The sequence below is a fragment of the Lithobates pipiens genome, unplaced genomic scaffold, assembly GCF_037356315.1.
Source record: "Lithobates pipiens isolate NorthernLeopardFrog02 unplaced genomic scaffold, aLitPip1_a1.2 Scaffold_13, whole genome shotgun sequence".
Taxonomy (NCBI): Eukaryota; Metazoa; Chordata; class Amphibia; order Anura; family Ranidae; genus Lithobates; species Lithobates pipiens.
In genome coordinates, this window is record NW_027507718.1 from 116,575,255 (window position 1) to 116,600,130 (window position 24,876).

At 45.1% G+C, this 24,876-nt stretch overlaps 1 long non-coding RNA gene across 2 annotated transcripts in view; it reads right to left on the reverse strand.

The window, feature by feature from the left end:
• Positions 1-3,363: 3,363 nt before the first annotated feature.
• The window catches only part of LOC143974252 (uncharacterized), a 28,304-nt gene continuing 6,791 nt past the window's right edge, over positions 3,364-24,876 (reverse strand). Inside the window, exons 2-3 of one of the 2 annotated variants that reach the window (XR_013272188.1) lie at positions 10,269-10,382; positions 3,364-3,991 (exon numbers count right to left, since the gene is read on the reverse strand). This is a non-coding gene — a long non-coding RNA (uncharacterized LOC143974252). Of the gene's footprint in view, positions 3,992-8,358; positions 9,646-10,268; positions 10,383-24,876 lie in introns of those variants that run through there. The other variant, XR_013272189.1, reaches the window with a different exon arrangement.

Sequence of the window (24,876 nt, forward strand, 5' to 3'; positions counted from 1 at the left end):
CGTGTGATACAGCGAGCGGCTATAGCCGCCGGCTGTATCACGGGAGCACGCCCGCAGGTGCTTCTCACCATGCAAGGGAGCACGCATGAACGTGAGAAGTACCTGCGGGAAGAAGCAGAGACAGCCGCCGAAGGGACCCCAGAAGAGCAGGTTCGGGGCCACTCTGTGCAAAATGAGCTGCACAGTGGAGGTAAGTATAACATGTTTTACTTTACAATCCCTTTAAGTAAATCACTCCTATTCATTAATGTCACCTCATCCAGGGTAGCCTTTAGAGACATCTCCGAATACCCCTTTTCAATAAATTGCTGAGTCAGGCTATCAGCCTGAAAACGGAAACTCCCTGGGATCAGAGCAGTTCCGCTTCAGACGTAAATATTGGCTTTTAAGCACTGACCTAAGCCAGGCTTCATGATGGCAGCTACCGATGGGAATATAAGAGTTACGGTCAGTACCCTTAAAAAAAGTAGCGGTGGTAAACTGATCATTAATAACCCCAATTCTCAGATCTAAAAAATTTATTTCAATCTGACTGGCCTCATAGTTGAGAAAAATGCCTCTGGTGTTGAGATTCAATTCCCCAAGAAAAAGTTCCAAATCGGCCTTGCTACCATCCCATAGGAGGAGGATGTCGTCTATATACCTAGCCCACAGGACCACCTGGGGTCTCTGATGGGCATAGACGTCATCCTCCTCCCAAAGCGCCATAGGTGCTTCGCCAAGCTGGGGGCATATTTAGCCCCTATGGCGACCCCTATATCTTGTTTGTAAAACTGGCCACCAAACCAGCAATAGCTACGAGATGCAGCAAATTGGAGCAACTCCATAATGAAACAAATTTGCTCATCAAGTCAGAGTCCCGCCTAAGGAAATATTCCACAGCAAAGTCCTAAATCGTGAGGTATTACAGTATAGAGCGTCGTAACCTCTGCCGTCACCATCCACAGACCTGGTCTTGGGGTGTGTTCAGCCAACAAATTAATCACATGATGTGAGTCCTTTATATATGAAGGCATCTTAACTAGTGGCTGAAGATAAAAATCAATATACTTACCCCATCTAGGCAAGTGGTGGCTCCATGTCTTCTCCTCCATCGGCAGCTTCCAACGTGCGGCTCCTCACCTCCCCCTAGGCATCCAATAGGATCCCCTGTCCTTTCAGCAAATCGGGTGACGGGTCTCAAAACCCACTTTCTGATTGGCCGGGAGGATCATTGTTACAACAGCGAATTAATATTCTCTATTGTAACACACCTGGCTGTTTTCATACTCTGCGCCCCGAACCCACCCTTTTTTTAACCCTTTTAGAGCTTCTCGCTCCAACAAGGTGCTAAAACACATCCACTCCCCACTGGACTCCATCCATCTGGCATCCTGCAAGGGGCCAGGCGCATGGATAGAGGAGACGGCAATGAATGGGGGGGGGGGGGTCATGCGCTCTTAATGGATGGGCTCCCCTGCCAATGACATCTTCAGTATTTTCTTTTTAATCTTCTTTTTGGTTGCTTTCATTCCTCCTCTGGGGGTTTTTTTTTTTTAAATCCAAAAATTCTTAAAGTGGATGTAAAACCTCACATATACCCAGCGAAGTGAACAGCCTCAGATGATATGTAGGGAGATTTGTTTCATCCCTGTGTAAGTTTTACATGTATATCTGCTGTCTTCAGCATCTCACAAAAGTGAGTACACCCCTCACATTTTTGTAAACATTTTATTATACCTTTTCATGTGACAACACTGAAGAAATTACACCTTGCTACAATGTAAAGTAGCGAGTGTACAGCTTGTTTAACAGTGTAACTTTGCTGTCCCCTCAAAATAACTACACACAGCCAATAATGGCTAAACCGCTGGCAACAAAAGTGAGTGCACCCCTAAATGTGAAAATGTCCAAATTGGGCCCAATTAGCCATTTTCCCTCCCTGGTGTCATGTGGCTCAGTGTTACAAGGTCTCAGGTGTGAATGGGGAGCAGGTATGTTAAATTTGGTGTTATCACTCTCGCTCTCTCATACTGGTCACTGGAAGTTCAACATGGCACCTCATGGCAAAGAACTCTGAGGATCTGAAAAAAAATAATTTTGCTCTATGTAAAGATGGCCTAGGCCAGTGATGGCGAACCTTGGCACCCCAGATGTTTTGAAACTACATTTCCCATGATTCTCCTGCACTCTGCAGTGTAGTTGAGCATCATGGGAAATGTAGTTCCAAAACATCTGGGGTGCCAAGGTTCGCCATCACTGGCCTAGGCTATAAGAAGATTGCCAAGACCCTGAAATTGAGCTACAGCACGCTGGCCAAGACCATACAACAGTTTAACGGGACAGGTTCCACTCAGAACAGGCCTCGCCATGGTTGACCAAAGACGTCCAGTGCTCGTGAAGCTCTGGAACTGAACTCCATGCCCAAGAGGGTTAAGGCAGTGCTGGAAAAGAATGGTGGCCACACAAAATATTGCCCCATAACCTACTGACTGTCTAGTATCATGTCTTCCTGATCCCGTCCTCTGCCCTACTGAACCCCTGTTCATCCCTATATACTGCTTTTCATACTGCTGACCTCTGTACACTGCCCTACATCCTACTGACCGCTGCACACTATCCTACATCCTGTTGACCCCTGCAGACTGCCCTACATCCTACTGACCTCTGTACACTGCTTTGCCTACATAATACTGACCTCTGGACACTGCCCTACCTACCACTGACCCATGTACTACTTACACTAGCCTGAGATCACATCAAAAGCACATAGCCAGGCCCTGAAGCTAGTCAAGCAAATCAGCCTGCAGTACCAAAATGTTCTGCCTTATAGTAGACTCCGGCATCAGACTTGTGGGGTGACAAATTACTCCCCAGCCATGGGAATAAATAAATAAAAAGTGAATACCGAGTTTCTCACTGAAGCAAAATATTAAAAAGGTAGGCTAAGTTTATATATTTCTACAGTAACAATAGTTTTATTGGATTTTTCGAAGTTTTTCTTATGCCCTCTTAACTTTTTATCTGGGCTTGCTAGTTAATTATTATTTTATTATTTTTTTTAAAAGGGTGCCTTACCCCAGTGATCTTTGATCACCACCATGGTGTCCAGGTAGATCTCCACCTCTCAAAATATTGCCTACCCCGATATAGGCTGTAAGCATCTAGATACATTGGTGTCAACAAGTGATTCCTGGGAGAAAGGGGTACAAATGACACCTGCCTTTACACCAGAAGTGTACATAATCTGACCTACTGCATTAGGATCTGATCATTACCAATATTTTAAACTTGATGTTAATCAGAAAACATACACAACACAAGTTTTTTTTTTTTTGTTTTTTTTTTTATTAGAAAATCTTAATAAATACAGAAAATGTGGCAAAAATACAGTTGAATTTGCAATGTTGAGCTGCGGAACTAAAACAAATTTAAAGTATTAACAAATGTCACGTGAAAGTGAGAAAGGCATATTTTATGACAGGTAACTATTGACCTATTGTCTATATCATTAAAGCCCATCTCCCCCGTTACAGTGGGGATACCCCCACACTACAAGGGTTAAACCCTTGATTATGCACCTACAGTGGACCATTCCTCAGAATGCTCACATCCAATGTAGAGCTGTGAGCTGAATTGGTCTTAATGCTGTGAGGGCCTCTGACCACAGGAACATAGGTGAGAAGAGCCTGAAGATGCTGGTTTTACAACCTGGAGGAGCATTCAGATGCAGAGGATTTGGTAAGTAAAATGCCTTTGTGACCTAAATGAACATTTAACCTTTGCAGTGTAGAAGGCAGCCCCACTGCTTCCGTTTAATCACTTCAGCTTCGGAAGGATTTACCCCCTTAATGACCAGGCCATTTTTTGTGATATGGCACTGCATTATTTTAACTGACAATTTTGCGGTCATGCAACGTTGTGCCCAAACAAAATTCATGTCCTTTTTCTCACACAAATAGAGCTTTCTTTTGATGGTATATGATCAACTCTGCAGTTTTTATTTTTTGCGCTATAAAAACAAAAAGAAAGACCAACAATTCAGATTTTCTGCTATAAAAAAAAAAAAAAAAAAAATCTAAAATTTCTTCATCAATTTAGGCCAATTTGTATTCTGCTACATAATTTTTGGTAACATTTTTTTTTATCACAATCAGCATATATTGGATTGGTTTGTGCAAAAGTTATCGCGTCTACAAACTATGGGATAGATTTACGTATTTTTTTTTTTTTTACTAGTAATGGCAGTGATCTTTAGCGAGACTGCGACATTGCGGTGGACAAATTGGACACCAAGTGACACTACTACAGCGATCAGTGCTAAAAAAAAAAAAAAAAAAAAAAAAAAAAAAAAAAAGCACTGACACTGATCAAAGAGTTCAATGTGTTCCCTATGTGTGCATTCTAAAGCCTTCTATACACGGTACGATTGTTGGATGACCGTGCTTTTGATCTTTGTCAAAAGGGAGAGTGCCAGGATCTTGTCTTGCATACCAACGGTACGCAAATTGTCGATTGACAAACACGAACGTAGTATAAAGATGAAGTTAATTTCTCAAGCGCCACGCCCCTTCTGCTAATTTCATGTTAGTAGAAGTTTGGTGAGTATTGATTCGCTAATTTCAGATCGTACAAAACAAATGCCTTCAGCTCCGGACCAATAAACACCTTAAGGACCAGAGGTCTTTTTGCAATTTCGCACTGCGCTGCTTTAACTGGTAATTGCGCGGTCATGCAATATTGCATCCAAACGAAATTTGCGTCCTTTTCTTCCCACAAATAGAGCTTTCTTTTGATGGTATTTGATTGCCTCTGCGATTTTTTTTTTTGCGATATAAATGGAAAAAGAGCGAAAATTTTGAAAAAAAAAAGATATTTTCTTCTTTTTGTTATAAGAAAAATCGAATAAACTAAATTTTAGTCATACATTGAGGGCAAAATTTATTCAGCCACATGTCTTTAGTAAAAAAATGTCAATAAGCGTATATTTTTTGGTTTGCGCAAAAGTTATAGCGTCTACAAACTAGAGTACATTTTCTGGAATTTACACAGCTTTTAATTTATGACTGCCGATCTCATTTCTTGAGGTGCTAAAATGGCAGGGCAGTACAAATCCCCCCCAAATGACCCCATTTTGTAAAGTAGACACCCCAAGGAAATTGCTGATGGGTATGTTGAGCCCATTGAATATTTATTTTTTTTGTCCTAAGGGATTGAATAATGACAAAAAAAAAAAAAAAATGATATATTGCTCACACATGCCATGGTTATATGTGGAATTGCACCCCAAAATATATTCCGCTACTTCTCCCGAGTATGGGGATACCACATGTGTGGGACTTTTTGGGAGTCTAGTCGCGCACGGCACCCCGAAAACCAATCACCACCTTCAGGATTTCTAAGGGTGCAAATTTTTGATTTAACTCCTCACTACCTATCACAGTTTCGAAGGCCATAAAATGCCAAAATAGCACAAAACCCCCCAAATGACCCCATTTTGGAAAGTAGACACCCCAAGCTATTTACTGAGAGGCATGTTGAGTCCATGGAATATTTTATATTTTGCCAAAAGTTGCGGGAATATTACAAACTTTTTTTTTTTTGCACAAAGTTGTCACTAAATGATATATTGCTCACACATGCTATGGGCAGAAGTCAAATTACACCCCAAAATAAATTCTGCTGCTTCTCCCGAGTACGGGGATACCACATGTGGGGGACTTTTTGGGAGCCTAGCCACGTACGGGACCCCGAAAACCAAGCACTGCCTTCCGGATTTGAATATAAAATGCTATAAAAAACAAACTAACCAGAGTCACCCGTAACACTTATACGGTGATCAGTGGTGAAAGGGTTAACTAGGGGCAATCAGGGGGTTCAAATTTTTATTAGGTAGTATATGGGGGTCCCTGGCGCTATATAAAAACCTGACGGGGAACCTAAATAACTAACTGGCTAACCAGCGTCACCAGTGACACTTATACTGTGATCGCTGGTGAAAGGGGGTGAAAGGGTTAACTAGCAGCAATCAGGGGGTTAAAACCATTATTGGGTAGTATATCGGGGTACCTAGCGCTATAAAAACCTGGCGGTGAACCTAAAAAAATAACTAGCTACCTAGCGACACTAGCGACACTGATGCAGCGTTCAGAAAAATTATCGCTTAGTGACACTGGCAAAAGGGGGTGAAAGGGTTAACTAGCGGAAATCAGGGGGTTAAAACCATTATTGGGTAGTATATCGGGGTACCTAGCGATATAAAAACCTGGCGGTGAACCTAAAAAAATAACTAGCTACCTAGCGACACATGCAGCGATCAGAAAAATGATCGCTTAGTGACACTGGCAAAAGGGGGTGAAAGGGTTAACTCTAGGGGCAATCAGGGGGTTAAATCTTTATTGGGGGGTGATAGGGGGCTACCCTGGACCTAACACTAACTGTCCTGACAGTTTTTACTGTCACAACTGACACTGAATGCATTGATCAGTAAAGAAATGATCAATGCAATCAGTGACACTGTGACTGGGGGGGGGGAGGGGGGGCGGGGGGGGGGGGGGTTTGTGTGCCTGTGTGTACCTACATGTCAGTGTAGTGTTGGTGCACACTTACTATTAGTCTTCTCCTCGTAGTCCGGTCAAAAAGACCGCCCCGAGGAGAATGACATCACTTCCTCCTTCCTGTGTAAACAATACACAGGGGAGGAAGCTTCTCATTGGCCAGGAGCGATCCAGAGGGGGTGGCCGAAAACCAACGGCCATCCCCTCATCACGGAGCGCTCCTGGACCGAATCGGACCGCCGTAAACAGCGGGAGGGGGTCCGATCGGACCCCCCACCCGCTGGAAGGCAATCACGTAGATGTACGTGATTGTGCCTGCCTGTGCCATTGTGCTGACGTACAATGGCAATACGGCGGTCCTGAAGTGGTTAAAATACATTTGGCATAACTACATGCAAAGCAGCTTCATTAAAGAAGAGAATTTTGACATTTCATACATTTCCACGTCACAAATGTTAATTCTAGATTATGAACAGTAGTTTATTAGACCAAACTCTTCCCAGTTGTTCCTTGATTCCCAGCATGCGTGTTTGTACTTTCAACTTTTGTGTGAAGGATTTGTGTACTGACCATCCAAAAATCAGACGTGGTGCTGTCTTTAGCCAAAGATTTACTAGCATGTCATCCAACATGTGTTGCCCGAAAATTGGAAAACAATCGTTGAAAGAAGAGTAAAAATTTCAGACAACAGCCTGTCAAACGACAATCCCCTTATGATTTTCGTACCGTGTGCACGAGGCTGTGTGGGGGATTGCTGACACGAGACAAAGAAAGATCTGTGTTCCCCGATTAGGAGGAGTCACAAATCTCTCTTTCTCAGTGACAGAATGACAGGCTGCCCTGTTCACATAGGCAGACCGCCATTCTGTCATTCCCCAAACGATCGTGGGTGGCCATCTCGGCCACCGGTCCCACCGATTGGCTCCTGCTGTGACCAATCACAGCAGGAGCAGGTGGCCTGGGGTGTGTGCCCCAGACCAGGAAGTGCGAATGTACAGGTACGTTGTTTCGTGCAGACGGGCTGCCCTGCCACAGTATATGTGCGGCGGGTGGTCCGGAAGTAGTTAAAGCAGTTTCATTTTTTAAGCATGCAAAGTGTGTCTCTTCCAGAATCATGTCAAGTTCAAATGTTGCATTTATTATTACTGCAGTATGACATAATGGGGTTTATTTACTAAAGTTGGAGAGTGCATAATCAGTCTCACTTCTGCATAGAGACCACTCAGCTTCAAAGTTTTATTGTCATAGCTTAATGGGGAGGTTAGAAGCCGATTGATTTCTATGCAGAAGTGAGCTGGATTTTGCACTCTCCAGCTTTAGTAAATAACCCCCTTAGTGACATGGGGGGATAATTGTCAATTCTGTGGTCTCATTTCACTAAAAAGGACATTGCATGCCATAGCTGGATCATGTGAGCCAACTATCACATGCAATGTTGAAAAAGGGAATTCACTCTCTGTTTATGTGGTATAGTACAGTAAATACCACAAAAATAGATGTAAAAGTCAATTCACCCAAAAAAAGCAAACAAAAAAATAAAAAATAAAACAAACAATACATAAAATAAGTTGAGGTCTAGCCACACACCAGTTACTGAATTTATTAAAAGAATAGCTGGGCCTGCCATGTCTTTAGCAACCAGAGAATAGCTCCATACCAGGCCAGGCCCCCTCCATATTGAGGGGGGGGGGGACATTCATCTCCCTTCCTTTTCTGGCATGAAACTTGGGAGACCTCACTTTTTTTTGGGCGTAGGGTCCCCCTTAAAATCCATACCAGACCTGAAGGGCCTTGTATGGTTTATAGCGGGAATTGCACATCATTTATTTTATTTTTTTAGTGCCCAGACTTGTGTTTACATTTCAATATAAGCCCAAGTGACAGCAGATGCGGCCGGTGCCAGCTCCTTAACAACCAGCAGCCCCGAGCCGAATTGGCACATTTAGCAGTGGTATTTCTATCACTGTTAATGTTTCACTCTCTGCTGAAGCCGGAGGTCAAGTATGCAATAAAATAAGGGGCAAAAAAACATTAAAGTGGAAGTAAACTTCCATCTCTTGCTTTTACCTATAGGTAAGTCTATAATAAGGCTTTCCTATTGGTAGTATAAAACATCTCCTAAATGTACACCATTTAGAAGATATTTAGTGTACATGCAGCCCCGTGACATCACTGGCGTGTGCACAATAAAAAAAGAGTGGCCAGCCATGCCGCTCCTTCAGAGCCCTGTGCCATGAACTGCGGCTCCAGTGATGGATACTAGCACATTATGCCTTTACCTTGCAGGTACAAAGTCCAGCAGTTTAGTCGCTTTAAATACTGCAAAATAAAAAAATAACGCAGGCTGTATTTATTGTGCTTGTTTGTGAATTGCATGGTCATGAGATAAATACCGCATGAGTTATTTTAATGCCAATTCTCATGTGGTTTAACTCTTATCAGAATTTCCGATAACAAATGTTCAATGTGAGCTTGTTGTCAGAAATTCTGACTATGTGTAGGCTCCATCGGACACTTTCTGTTGGAATTTCTGCCAGCAAAAAATTTGAGAGCTGGATCTCAAATTTTCCAACAACAAAATCCATTGTCGGAAATTGCGATCGCGTGTACACAATTCCGACGCACAAAATTCCACGCATGCTTGGAATCAAGCAGAAGAGCCGCACAGGCTTCTGAACTTCCTTTTTCTAGTCCCATAGTACGTGTTGTACGTCAGCGCGTTCTTTCCGATCGGAAATTCCGAAAACATTTGTGCTACCGTGTGTATGCAAGACAAGTTTCAGCCAAAATCTGTCGGTAATAAATCCATGGTTTGGTTGTCGGAAATTCCGATCGTCTGTACCCGCCATTATTGAATTGACCCCTGCGTTACAGCAAAACTTGCTAAAGAGGAGCAGTAACAGATTATGCAACAGATTTATTAAAAGGTTACAGATTGAGTCATACAGTACATTTCCTCCTCTGGCCGCTTTAAAGTCGCATTGTGACTGAATGAAACCTGAGCCTGACTACTTCTTAAATATGCGTCCGAGTGCAAGTCAGTCTCTTTTTCAGTACGGAATCTGTAGCAGTTTCCTGCCCAGGAATTCGGGTGAGCCGTGTTGTGAACCTATTACAGAAAATGTTCTAAGTGACAGGAAGCCAAATTTACTTTATAAACGTCCCCCAATGGTGTTTGCCCACATGCACGTCATCTTCCCTTTGTGTGTTATAGTCGTTCATGTCCCAATTAGCCCATAAAAAAATAAAAAAAATAAAATGTTTATTAAAAGTCAGCAGCTACAAAATGTGTAACTGTTGACTTTTAATAAATACACACTCACCTGTCCCATGGTCCGGGATGTGCTCACCCAAGTCATCCATTCTCTCCCCGGCATTTCAACTGTGGCCACCTAGCTGTGAGAGTTAGCAGCTTCCCAGCTGGGTGTGCACTGTGTGTCCTGAATGGTCCGGCAGTCATCTGGGACTTGTGATTTGTCCCAGATGACTGCAGGGAGGAACGTGGAGAGAAGTTCTGCTTAGATCGCCTAGGCGACCCGAGCGGAATTGGAAGCGGGTGCCTATCAAAAATAGGTACCCACTACCCCCCCCAAAAAAAAAATGACATGCCAAAAGTGGCGGGGGGTACTTAAACTTCCCCTTTTGGGTGGAGCTCTGTTTTACCATATAATACTTCTTACAATTTAATAGGGGAAGTACAGTTGCTATTTAACATCAAACAAGTGGCATTACATGTTAAGTTTATACTTGGTATGGGTCCACACGATTAGCAAGAGTGATGAAGATTCTGGAGGAAGCTGTTTACAACACCAGAGGTGACACACAATATAGGTTTGCTTTTCTCACCTGTTAAGACAGAAAAAAAAACAAATCAAAATTCTGTATCCATGCATTTGTCCCAATAATCTTCTTACTTACACAGTGGTCATATGGATTGCTTGCATATAATAAAAGCCAACATTAGCAAAATTTCTTTCTGCCTCACGTAATGCATATGAGCAGTGGCAACGAAGGCGGGCTTTAACACCCACATGCTGCACATCCATGGGTGACCACGTTTTTATAGACAGTTCCCAATCTCTAATCTTGCTGGCTACCAATTGTGTGACCACTGTGACAGCCATCACAGTGGTTATGTAATATGACAGTCCTTTCGCTTCTTGCCCCCCTCCCTCGAGCGTAAAGACCTTGTTAAAAGGACGTCTGGGCTAGGCAAGAAGGGTTAATAAAATAATAAAAACGCAACAACAAATTAATTGTTACTCTCTGGCTATGTAGTACTCTCATTCTTCTCTATTTACTGACTATAACATTAAAGGCAAAAGGGCACTACTGAGGATGGATAGATTACATAGATATGAGCTGCCATTAGTGTCTTGGTTTCTTACAGTGCAATCTCCAAGGCTGACTTCCTAATCTTGTCTTCACCACTAAAGTAATCCCTGATCTGGAGCAAGCACTCAGTTAAGTCTGAATTCCATCTTCCATTTCATTTCTCAGACATGCTGAGTGTGTGGTTATGCAGAGGTCATAATACAGAGTTGTCTGATGCCTTGTACACATGATCGGAGTTTTCGTCTGAAAAATCTAGGATGGTTTTTCCGACGGAATTCAGCTCAAGCTTGGCTTGCATACACACAGTCACACAAAAGTTCACTGAACTTTCAACTGTCAAGAATGTGGTGACGTACAACACTATGATGAGCCGAGAAAATTAAGTTCAATGCATTCCGTCAAATCGTTTCCCAGCATGCGTAGGAATTTTGCGTGTCGGAATTGCTACAGACGATCGGAATTTTCGTTGGAAAAAGAGAACCTGCTCTAAATTTTTTGCTGGCAGAAATTCCTCTAGCGAAAGTCTGATGGAGCATACACATGATCGGAATATCCGACCAAAAGCTCTCATCGGACTTTTGCTTTCAGGATTTCCGATTGTGTGTATGGGGCTTTAGAGTCAAGAGCTACTTGACTAAAGTGTTTCTAAAGGGGCAGTTTTAAATACACAGGGAAATCTCTAATACAGCTCTATAAGAGGCAAAACCGTCTGAAACTTCCACTTCAAGTGCTGCAATAGAATGCTTTTTTAAATTTAGAGAGAAAAAAAAAAAAAAAAAAAAAAAGGAAGAAGGAAGAGCAGAGCATGCAGTTCACACACAAAAAGACCCGTGGACAGCTGAGACTATGTATGCCTCATTTACATATGCATACAACGATGCAAAGGGATTTACACATGTTCCATGAATTAGTGTAAAGACAGCCCCATTTATTTCTGTTGGGATGCAGTGGCTGCATGGACATAGTTGTTGGTCCCAATGTGAGATCTGTGTGGGTGCACATCCCTGAACACATACAGCCTGAATGTAAGAAATCTTAAAATGCGTTGTACACTTTCAAATGTTATTCTTGTTTAAATAGGTATTAGTGTAGCAATAACAGATATCAGTTATCAGTTAGTGCTAGGGTTGCACTGATACCACTTTTTTAAGACTGAGTACAAGTACCAATGCTCCCCCCAAGTAGTCGCCGATACCAACTACTGATACTTTTTTTATTTTTTATGTCATGTGACAGTGGCACTAATGGAGTGGACAGTTTTTTTTTGTTTTTTTTACAACGTAACCTTTAAATATTGTATTTATTACAATTATTTCTTTCATTTTTATCAGCCCTGTTGGGGAGGCTTTAGTGAGATATCAGGGGTCTAAACAGGGATTTGGACCCCTGACATCTCCCTTTTGAGACAGGGAAAGAGGATGGGACCGAGGACACAGATTTCCCAGCAGCCTCAGCTGCACTGAAGATGAATGGACAGGAGACAGTGGCTCCTGGGGGGAGGGAGAGAGGGAGAGACCTGGAAGAGGACACCAGGAGCCAGAGGAGGACACAGGTGACGATTGCAGCGGTGGTGTCGGGGGATTGAAGAGTTACAAGCAGCAATCTCCTTGTATAGATTTCAATAAAGCAGCTCACAGCTGTGGGAGGAAAAGGAAAAGTAGCTGTCAGGTACTTTCTTGAAAGCTATACAGGGAGATCAGTGCTTGCAACTTCCTCCACAGATCCACGCCGAGGATGCCTGACCTGATACAACAACAGGTATTGAATCAAGCACCGAAGCATTTGCACGAGTACACGTGCAAATGCTCGATATTTGTGCCCATTTTCCTAAGCCGGTTCTAGACTATAAAAGTGAAAGTGATCTGGTGGTTGTATAACCACTAGATCATTATCAGTGCAGGCATAGTTCCTCGGTTGCTCTGCTCTTACAGGGAGTCGGGAACCACAATGCAGGGCTTCAAAATGGCAAGCAGGAGCAGACACAGAAACATCCATTCCTTGGATCTCCTCTACACAGAATGAAACCGGAAGCAACAATAATTTAATCACTTCCAGTTGCAGAGATGGCACTCATTGGTTCATACAGCCAAGTAAGCATATGAGTGGATCTCTGCTTGGTTAGATGCTTTGGAGGGGAGGGGAGACATTGGGGTCTTTTAACCAATGGAAGCAAAAAAAGCTAAAGTAAAAAAAATAAAAAATAAAAAAAAAGGTGTTACTGAACCCACAGTAAAATCAGTCTGTATATGCAGTAAGGCATGCTTGTTATACTCACTGTAAGGGGTTAATCCTCTGCATTGTGTAAAAAGGCTGTTTGATCCTGTATGCACAGATCCTCCCCTTCTTGCATTGTCCCCAAAACATCTCTGACTAAGACAGAGTTAGTGGAGTCAGTCTGCACATGCTCAGTTTGGTGTGTATTGCTAGAAAGGCATCCTTATAGGACATTTATGGGAGAATGAGAACTCCTACAAGCTTTCACCAGACACTGATAGAAGTAGCAAGACTGCTATATATTGCTGATGAGAAAAGGTATTTAGCAGCTTATATTTACTAAAATAATTGCGTTTACATGTTCTGTGTACTATGGGAGACCAGATACAGTGAATACCGTGTCCTGGGATTAGTAACACTTTAAATTACAACAAGATTGATAAAAAAATAAAAATAAAAAAAAAAATAGGATTTTTAAAAGCAGCTTACCTGTAAAATCCTCTTCTTTAATGTACATTAGGGGACACAGGGCTGTAGTAATTACTACATGTGTTATACCAGCATATTAGGTGCTGGACACTGGCACGCCCCTTAAGGCGTCCCACTACTGGGAGTCCTCAGTTTTGTAGCCAAGCAATACAAGTGTATAAGAAGAAGGGAGGGAGGGACCTCTGTGTCCCTTAATGTACATCAAAGAAAAGGATTTTACAGGTAAGCTGCTTTAAAAATCCTATTTTCTTTTCTTACATCAGGGGACACAGATCCGTAGTAATTACTACATGGGATGTCCCATAGCAATGGCCACTGAAAGGGGGGGGGGGGAGGGGTTTGGAAGGACAACAAAAAAGAAGGGAGGCCAGAGGACTCAAACTGCAGTATACTGCGCCCGAAGGCAGAATCCTCCTGACGTTTAACATCGATTTGATAAAATCTGGTAAATGTATGAACTGAAGACCATGTCGCAGCCTTACAGATCTGAGCCACAGAGGCCTGATGATGCACCGCCCAGGAGGTACTAATCGCCCTGGTTAAGGGGTGCTTTAACATGAAAAGGAGGAATTTTCTTTTTCAAAACCATAAGCCTGAATAATGACCTGACGGATCCACTTGGAAATAGTGGATCTAGACGCTGCCTGTCCTCTCCTTGGACCATCCGGCAGAATAAACAGAATATCTGTATTACGAACCAGAGCGGTCGCCTTTTAGGTACACTCTGACCGCTCTTACTACATCAAGGGAATGCAGCACCTTCTCTTCCCTAGATCGAGGCTCTGGGAAGAATGAAGGAAGAATAATATCTTGGTTTAAGTGAAAACCTGTCACTACCTTTGGCAGGAATTCAGGATGAGGGCATAAAACCACCTTATCCTTATGCATAATCAGATATGGCTCCTTACAAGATAGAGCCGCTAATTCAGATACTCTTCTAGCAGAAGAAATGGCAACCAGAAAGACTAGCTTTCTAGTCAAAAGAACCAAGGGAATTTTCCATAAGGGTTCAAAAGGCTGCTTCTGCAAAGCCGACAGGACCAAATTCAAATCCTAAGGATTTAGAGGTGCCTTGATAGGATTGATCCAGGTTACCCCATGAACAAAGCTGCGCACTAAAGAGTGAGAAGCTAAAGGCCGTTGAAAAAACACTGACAAGGGCGATATATGGCCCTTCATGGTATTCAAGGCCTAGATTCATCTCTAATCCCATCTGCAGGAAATCAAGGATTCTACCTATAACATATTTCCTGGGGTGCCAACCCCTGGATCCGCACCAGGCAACATATGCCCTAGTAAATGATCCTGGTAGCTGGCTTCCTGGCATTAATCAAGGTAGATACAACTGAAGGAGACAACCCACGGCCCCTTAGAATGTGGGTCTCAATAGCCAGACTGTCAAATTTAGCATCTGTAAGGTAGGATGGAATACCGGACCCTGCACGAGAAGGTATGACCGTAATGGTAGCGTCCAGGGAGCTCCTACTGCCATCTTTATGATTTCGGCAAACCAAGGCCTTCTGGGCGACTAGAATCACCTCCTTTTGTTCCTGCAAAGAAGACGCAGAAGAAGCAGAACAGGAGGAAATGCATAGATCAGAGAAAACTGATCCCATGGGAAGACTAATGCGTCTGTTCCGTGACACAAAGTTGTCGACCTTGTTGTTAAATCTGGACGCGAACAGGTCCACATCTGGAGTACCCCATCTTTGACATATCGCAAGGAAGATGTTGAGGTGAAGAGACCACTCTCCTGGAAATAACTGTTGGCGGCTCAAGTAGTCCGCCTGCCAAATTCTCTATCCCGGGAATGAAAATTGCCAAAAAGGCAAGGAACGTTGTGTTCTGCCCAAGACAGAACATAATTCACCTCCCTCTGGGCTGCACGACTCCTCGTGCCCCCCTGGTGATTGATGTAAGCCACAGCTGTGGCGTTGTTGGACTGAATCCTGACAGGATAGCCCTCCAGTCTGACCGCCCAGGCTCTTAGAGCCAGACAGATTGCCCGAATTTCCAAAATATTGATAGGCAAGGTCCTTTCCAACCTGGACCACTTCCCCTGGACAGAATCCTCTTCTAGGACTGCTCCCCAGCCTAGGAGATGGGCATTCGTAGTTACTACCTTCCGGGTGGCAGGTAGATACGACCATCTTCTTTGAAGGTTGCTGGATATCAACCACCAATTTAGGCTCTGACGTACGTCAGGAGCCAGCTGAATTGGAAAATCTAAGGCCTGAACCTTCTTGTTCCAGGCTGACAGGATTGCACTTTGTAGCAATCTTGAATGAAACTGTGCGTAAGGGACGGCCTTGAAGGAGGCCACGATCTTTCCCAACAGTCTCGTGCACAACCAAATGGAAGGCGTTTTCTTTGCCTTGATGAGATGGATTAGTTCTACAATGGAACGGATTCTCTTTTGAGGTAAAAATACCTTTCTCTGCCTGGCATCTATGATTAGTCCCAGGTAATATACTCTCCTTGATGGCTTCAAGGAGGATTTTTCTAGGTTGAGAACCCAGCCTAGAGATTCCATGTAGTTTACTGTGGTCGCCAGACTGAGGTCCAACCCTGAAACCGAATGATCTACTAAGAGTAGATCGTCCAAGTAGGCTAGGACTGTTATGCCCTGAGCCCTTAATCTGGCTAAAGCAGGAGCCAGAATCTTTGAGAACACCAGAGGAGCTATGGCTAGACCGAATGGCAGAGCCACAAACTGAAAGTGATGGTTTTCTACTTCGAAACGCAGAAACCTCTGGTGAGCGGGAAATATTGGCACATGAAGATAGGCATCCTTGATATTGACTGAAGCCAACAATTCCCCTGCTTGGAGGATGGCTACAACCGACCGGATTCACTCAATGCGAAAGGATCGGATGTTCAAGTGCTGATTGAGATCTCTGAAATCTAAAATAGGTCTTACTTCCCCGTTTGGTTTCAGGTCCGTGAAGAGGTTTGAATAAAAACCTGTGCCCTGTTCCTCTAAGGGAACTTCTTTTTGTTTAATAAATGTTTATTAAAGATAAACAACAAACATATACTGTTAAATCCACATACAGCACCCAGTCCCATACACCAGGGGACAGGATTAGTAATTAGCATCAGAGCATCTTAGGGCAAACACAGTAAAGCAATAACGGAAGTGCCAGTGAAGAAAAACAAACAAAAAAACAAAAAACAAAAAAAAAAAAAAAACGAAAAGCATTCAAGAGATAATGAGCAAAGTACACAGCCCTGATTCAAGGACCAGGTATCATGTTGTCTATCACAGAAACTGAGAAATAACAGAAAAAGGCGAGAGAGTGTAAAAAAGGGAGGGGGGGGGGGGGGGGGGGAAGAGGAGGGGAGAAAGAGGGTGGGGGTACAGTGGCTCGCGTGGTGGCATGTAGAGACTTAGTTTGCGATGCTCAGTGGGGCTGCGCTAAGATATCTGCGTAGAATGTAGTGGAGGTAAATTCTTTCCAACAAGACCAAGTCAAGAGGGTTTTTTGCGAGGAATTCTTATTGGCATGAGTGATGTCCTCCATGAGGTAAACTGCCTCGATTTTACGCATCCAACTTTTCAGTGACGGAATCTTTGATTGGCCCCACAGGGCAGGTATCAGTGCCTTAGCTGTGTTCAGCAGGTGTGGGATGATAGAGCGTTTGTATCGGCCCACAGGGTCTGTAGTAGCATGGAAGAGAATGGTCCAGGGTTCATCAGGGAGGAGGGTGCCAGAAATACGTTGAATAATCTGGATGACATTCGACCAGAACGGCTTAATAATGGGGCATGACCACCATATGTGTGCATGAGAGGCCCGGAACCCACAATTCCTCCAGCATAGCGGGGAGTTGTCAGGAAACATCCTGTGTAACTTCACAGGGGTGTAGTGCCATCTGGTGAGCAATTTGTAGTTAACCTCAGCTATTTGGGAGGCGATGGATGAGACCTGGGTTAGTTGTAGCACCTTCCGTTTTTGTAGGTCAGTGAGGTTGGTACCTAAATCTTTCTCCCATGAGGCCAGAAAGGACGGGAATGAGTTGTGGAGGAGACTGTTGAGGGCCTTATAGAACAAAGAAATGCAATGCAAGGGAGGATCCTTGGGGTAAAACACTACCTCAATTTCATTTAAAGTCTCTGAGTCTCTCAGTGGTCGGGGCAGGGCCCGCAGGAAACACTGTAATTGAACGTACCTCCACTTGTCCAGGAATGTAATCGGCTTGGCGCCGAGTATTTCTGACAAAGGTTTAGGGGCATTGTTCCGGAGGACCTGGTGCAGCATCAGGGACCCATCCGAGGACCAGGCATGAAAGCCTGGATCTAGTAGACCCGGTAGAAAATATCTCTAAGGGAACTTCTGATATGACTGCCTTGGATAGCAGATGATCCAGTGCTATAAAAAGGAGAGCCTTCTTCTTTTCTGGATCTTTGGGAACACTTGACCTTAGAAACCAGGGAGACAGCAAAACTCGGAACTCTAATTTGTAACCTAGAGAAACCGCAGAAGCCACCCACTTGTCTTGACCTTGCTCCTGCCAAATCTTTGAAAATTACAGGACCCTTCCCCCCACCCGAGCAAGCGGGGGCACTCCTTCATAAGGAGGCTTTAGTACTCTGCTTTGTGGGCTTCTTTCCCCAAGATCTCTTCTGATCTTGGTGCTGTTCCTGGGGTTTTCCCCTTGAACCTGACGGCTGAGGCCGTCGAGACTGCCTAGAGGCTGATGTCCCTGGTATAGGAGAAGAGGCCCGTTTAAATGAGAAATGTCTAAATTTCTTCTTTACTGGTAAAAGAGAGCATTTGCCATTGGAAATCCTCTGTAGGTATTTATCCAAATCTTCTCCAAATAGCCATCCACCATGAAAAGGGAAACTGGCTAGGAGATTCTTGCACGGTGCTTCGGCTGACCAACTCTTAAGCCAAAGGATTCTGCGAGTATGCACTAGTCCCAACATCAGACGTGAGATCTGAATGGACTCTCATAGCATCTACTGTGAAACACAGTGAGTCTGCTAAATCAGCATACTGCTGGACCTGTTCAACAGGCAAAAACTTAAGCATCTCCTCAAACTCTTCCTTAATAGCCTGGGATATACCCATTGTGGCCAGAACCGGCTGCACTGCTTAACTGGCTAAAGCCATCTGGTTCTTAGAAAGGTGCTCCAGCTTCTTATCTGCTGGATCCCTTAACATGAGCACATTATCAAACGGACATGTGAGGTTATTATTAACCGAGGTAATCGCAGCGTCAACTGCTGGAACATCCCCCCCCATTTCTTATAGAAATCCTCTTCCATAAGATACAGTTTGGAGAATCTCTTAGGGGGATAAAACTGCTTATCCGGATGTTCCCACTCTGCATACATAAGTTTTCTTAGCCACGCATGAATAGGAAAGGCATCCCCAGCCGTAGCAAAAAAGTTGAACGAACCAACCTAGTGAGAGCGTGCACAAGCAAGCTCTCTTGTGGTGATACTCCTTCCGTGTTAGGATCCTCAGAAGAGGATAAGCCAGCATCTTCCAAATCTCTAGGAAGATCTGCCTGATCCCCGGCATCCTGAACCTCCAGAGGAGGATCTTGAGCACTTGATGGGGATTTGCTGCGCTTAACCCCGCTCTGAAGGGATAACATCGCATCAAGTTTCTTCTCTAAACCAGCAATAGTAGAAGACAACACTTCACGTGTAACATATTCAGGGGCTGAAGTCTCTTGAGCGACTGCAATTACAGCTTCCCCTAATGGCTCAATCTGACCTGCCGCAACACTCTCAGAGGAGGATGACATTCTTTTAGTTTGTTGTGACCCCTTAGAAGAGTTCCTGGCCCCTTTGCCACTCATAGCTTAAAGTACAAAGCAGAGGCACTAACAGCAAAATAATCAATCACTCGCTAGGCTACAGTACAATAACTGCTATTAATCCTAGCTATACAGTACAATGTTGTCAAAAGGGGAATGCCTGTGTCAACCAAACCTGACCAGCAACCACTCTGCTCTGTCCTCCACCACCAGGCAGCAGCTTCTCTTGCAGGGCTTTAAAATACTTCCTGCACGTGTGGCCGGCATCTGATGCCATTAGCCACGTGGCCCCGCCATGCAGAATACGCCCCCCCCCCCCTTTCAAAAAAGAAAAAAGGAAGCCGCTCCAGCAAGTGGCCACGGTCTGCCAACAACATCCCCCCCCCCCCCCCCCTTTTTGTGAAAATAAATAAACGAATAAAGGCAGCTGGCTGGCATTAAACAAAAAAAGCCAATCTGAGGGCCAGGAAGTGATAAGACCCCCCCCTTTCTCTTACCTGAGGGTCTGTGCTGGCTTAGAAGGAGAGGAGAGTGGAGCTTCTGCTGTTTCCAGCATCAGAATGGTGAGTGCTCAATACAGCCCCAGTGGTGACACAGACATGACATGACAACACAATACATGGAAGGAGAGATTCCTGAGAAAATGTCATCTACCTTATCCTCGCAGAAGGGTTTTACCAGAGATAGACACACAATCTTCACTCTTCACGGTAGGCTCCGAGACCTTAAAAGGAAACCTTCAGGAACCGGGGAACACTCAGGTTGACCCACAATCCTGGACCTGTGACGGCACCCTGCCAGTAAACTTTTATTGGCCTTACTACCAAAAAGTACTCAAGCCCAGGGCCCAGCTCTTAAAGCATTCGCAAGCAAAACCTTGTGTCTTCGGATTACGAGGCCCGGGTACCATTCATTTAGTCAATTACAGAGACATCAGAATGGATCCGGTCAGGATGGTGGGCTCTCATCAAGGATTACTGCCCGTGGAGCTCAGTACAACACATCCTTACTCGTGCCCAACACCTTAGATACTGGCGAAAAAACCGAGGACTCCTAGTAGTGGGAGGGGTTATATGGGTGAAGTTCACGCCTTAAGGGGCGTGCCAGTGTCCAGCACCTCATATGCCAATATAACCCATGTAGTAATTACTACGGCTCTGTGTCCCCTGATGTAAGAAAAGAAAAAAACAAAAGTAAACTGATACTGCACCACACAAAGTATTGTTGTTACTGTCAGTGTGAGAGCAATAATTCTAGCACCAGAGCTCACAGTTAACTCTAAACTGATGAGCAGTAAAATGACCAGTTACACTTACCGGTAACGGCTTTTCTAGGAAATCTTCCAGGACGGCACACCTGAGAGATGACTGGTCCACCTGACAGGAAACACAATCAGCAACAAGTTTAAAAGTTCCCACCCCTCCCTCAGACCCTCAGTTATGGTAAAGAAAAGCCCACACCGGTGTCAGAGGGAACATTCGGAATGAATATACCACACCAATAAAACAAGGGTAGGGAAGTAGGCCTGCCGTCCTGGAAGATTTCCTAGAAAAGCCGTTACCGGTAAGTGTAACTGGTCATTTTCTCCAATCGTCTTCCAGGACGGCACACCTGAGACGATAAGCAAGAAGTTCAGGCCTACCTTTAGGGCGGGACAACCGCTTGTAGGACCTTCCTGCCAAATGCCAAATCCTGAGGGGACAACAGCTCCACTCTGTAGTGCCTCAGAAATGTCCTATGACTCGTCCATGTTGCTGCTCTGCAGATCTGGTCGATTGAGGCGCCTGCCCTTTCTGCCCAGGAGGTCGTCAGGGATCTGGTTGAATGCGCCTTAAGGCGGGCTGGCACTGGTTTACCTGCCTGCCTATAAGCAATAGATATGGTTTGTCTGACCCATCGTTGCCTTAGAGGCTTGTAGACCCTTTCTCTTCCCTGAGAAGGTTATCAATAAGCGACTGGACCTCCTAAAGTCTCTCACCCTTTCTAAATAGACTAGGAGACAGCGCCTGACATCCAAGAAATGGAACCTCTCCTCTTCCTTATTCTTGGGATTCTGGCAAAAGGACGGGAGAATAATCTCCTGTGAAATAACGAAGCCACTTTTGGCAAATAAAGGGGATCCTGAGTGAGGATTACCCTATCCTCTAGGATACGCAAAAACGGCTCTTTAATTGAAAGGGCCTGTATATCACCCACCCTTCTGGCCGTAGTGATAGCCAGAAGGAAGGCCAACTTAAATGATAAGAGTCTAACAGAAATTTGCGTCACCGGCTCAAAAGGCCCCTTTGTTAGGGCATCTAATACCAGGGACAGGTCCCATGGAGGGCAACTGACCGACCTGACTGGGACTACCCTTTCCCTGGCCAACAAAAATCTTTTTATCAGTGGTTCTTGTCCTAGCTCCCTGTCAAAAAACACGGACAGGGCTGCCACCTGGACTTTGAGGGTGCTGACTGCCAAACCCTGGTCCACCCCCTCTTGAAGAAAGTCTAGGATGGTAGGTATCATCTGGAGAGCCCCCTCCTTAGACTGCATACATTTTTCTGGTGACGCCTTTCCTACTGAGGAGAAGAGTGTCTATCACTCTCTCCGAACAGCCCCTGTCACGGAGTATTTCCCTCTCAATAGCCATGCTGTCAGAGAGAGACGTCCCGGTTCGGGGTGAAAGACTGGACCCTGACTGAGCAGACCTCGTTGCACCGGCAGATGCAGCGGGGGAGCTACCGAGAGACTCTGAATGGTGGGAAAACAAACGCTCTTGGGCTACCAGGGTGCTATCAGCACCAGGTCTGTCCTTGAGTAGGTTAACTTCTGTAGAACTCTGGGAAGGAGTACCAGTGGGGGAAAGGCATAAGCCAGCCTGAAATCCCACCCCTGTACAAGAGCGTCTATCCCTTCTGCTTCTTGATCCTTGTAAAGGGAGAAAAACCTGCAGACCTTCGCATTCCTCCGGGAAGCGAACACATCTATTTCTGGCTTGCCAAAATGTCTGCACACCAGGAAGAAGATTCCTTTGCTCAATCCCCATTCTCCCTGAAGGATGGGCTGTCTGCTTAGGAAATCTGCCTGCAGATTGCGTGAGCCTTTTATATGAATCGCTGACAGTGAAAGGACCTTCCTTTCTGCTTCCCCAAGGATCTGTTGTGCTAACTCCCTCAGTTTGCCCGACCTTGTCCCTCCTTGGTGGTTTAGGTATGCAACCGTGACCAGGTTGTCTGAGAGGATGTGAACCTCTCTGTCCTGCAGCTGCTCTTGGAAATTGTCTAGGGCTTTGCCTACTGCCAGAAGCTCCCTGAAATTGGAGGATTCCCTGGCTTGGCTGCGGTTCCAGGACCCCTGGGTATATCGGTCTCCCAGATGAGCCCCCCAAGAGCTGGCGTCCGTGGTCAAGACCAATGGGTCTACCTGGGACCAGGGGCGACCTTTCAACAGATTGTGTGGGTCGAGCCACCACTGCAAAGAGAGAGAGACCTCCTCTGTGAGGGACACTCTCCTCTCCAATGTTTATCTTTTTCCTCCCCATGAGGCAAGTAGGAAGGCCTGAAGCTGCCGAGAAAGTAGTTGTGCCCAGGTTACTGCCGGTATGCAGGCGGTCACGAGACCCAGCAGACTCATATCTCAGAGAGGCTGCTCCTCTTTCGAGAAGGGTGACAACCGCATTCTGGACCTTCACTACCTTTTCTATTGGTAGGAATACCCTCTGTGCCTGCGAGTCTAACAGGTAGCCTAGGTATAGTTTGGATTGAGATGGCGTCAATGAGGACTTCTCCCAACTGACCATCCAGCCCAAGGTCTCCAGAGTCTCTAACATGATGTCTCTGTCTATCATCGCTTGCCTCTCATCCACACTGTAGATCAGCAAGTCGTCCAGGTAGGGTATTAACCCTATCCCCTGCAGGTGTAGGTCTGCTACGACTTCGGCCATCACCTTTGTGAATACCCTTGGGCTTGCCGCCAGCCCAAAGGGAAGAGCTCTGAACTGCCAGTGTTGTACCTTCTGCTGTATGCATACTGCGAAGCGTAGGTACTTCTGGTGTTCGGGAGCAATGGGTACGTGTAGATATGCGTCCTTCAGGTCCAGAGTGACCATAAAGACTCCTGCCTGAAGATGTTTTCTTACTGAATAAATACTCTCCATTCTGAACCTCTTGGAAAGTAAGTAACGGTTGAGTCCTCTCAAATTTATTATTAACCGAAATCTGCCTGAGGGTTTTGGAACCACAAACATGTGTGAGTAAAAACCCTGGGACAACTGACTGGCTGGTACTGGAGCAATAACCCCTTGCTCTGCCAGCTCCTTTAAATTTCCCAGTAACCCCTCTGCCCTGGCTGGGTCCCTGGGAAGAAAGGTAATAAGAAAATTCTGTGGGGGGAAGACTCTGAAATTCCAGTCTGTACCCCTCCTTTAAAAGATTTAAAATATATGGACTGTGTAATCCTTTCCCACTGGGGAAGGAAGTCGCTTAGTCTTGCGCCTACCCTTACGGTGGCGTCATTTGCCTTCTTTCTGAGAGGCTCCGGAACTGGAGAAAAGAATTGCACTTTTTTCTTTCCCCTTTCCAAGGTTCCACTTCTTCCTCTGTTCAACTTTCCCCTTATGATGAGTCTTTGAGTGGGGGCCTCGAAAAAAATCTCTTACCCCTTTCCCTCTTGGGCCTCACAGTAGACCGGGACAGGATATGATCTAGCCCTGACCCAAACAACAGGGAACCCTCAAAAGGGAATGCCGCATAAGCAAGACTTGGAAGTGAAATCTCCATCCCAGGTCTTTACCCATAGGGCCCTCCTGGTGGAGTTTAGAAGTGCTGCTGACTTAGCTGTGGTCCTAACAGTCTCCACCGCTGCATCTGCCACATACGCTACCGCTCGACTGATTACCTCCAGCGAGTCTACAATTTCTTTAGTCTCCTTACCCCGGGAGACGTGATCCATCAATCTGCCAAGCCAGGCGTCTGCATTTCTGGCTACACAGGCGGAGGCTAGGGCCCGCGCCATTCGCCTCCCAGGCCCTTTTGAGTAATGTCTCAGACTTTTTATCCATCTGATCCTGGATGTTTCCAGCGTCTTCGAAGGATAAATCAGACCTCTTAGACACCTGTGCTAGGGCTGCATCCAAACGAGGAGTTTTAAAAAATGTCTCCTCCTCCTCATCTTAAAGGGACACCTTCTCTTCCAAGCTTTCAGTTTGAGGAGCTTACGTTCAGGTTCCTTCCATTCTCTGAGGACTATATCCTTCAGAGACTGGTGGATGGGAAAGGTTCTGGCCTGTAACCTTCCTAGGCCCCTATACACCCTATCCTGTGCAGAGGGGACCTGGATATCTTCTGAGGTGTAAATGGCCTTTAATAGGCCTTCCATGTCCTCAGTCGAGAACAAAAGTCCCCTAGGCTTAGCCTCCCCCTGGCTATCCTGGTCTGAATATTCCTCCCCAGTACTAAAATCTGGGACCTGACCTTCCTCCACCTCAGACAACAGGGAGACCTGGCCCTGGGAACTTTCCGTATAAGATGTGGAAAAGTTTTCCTGT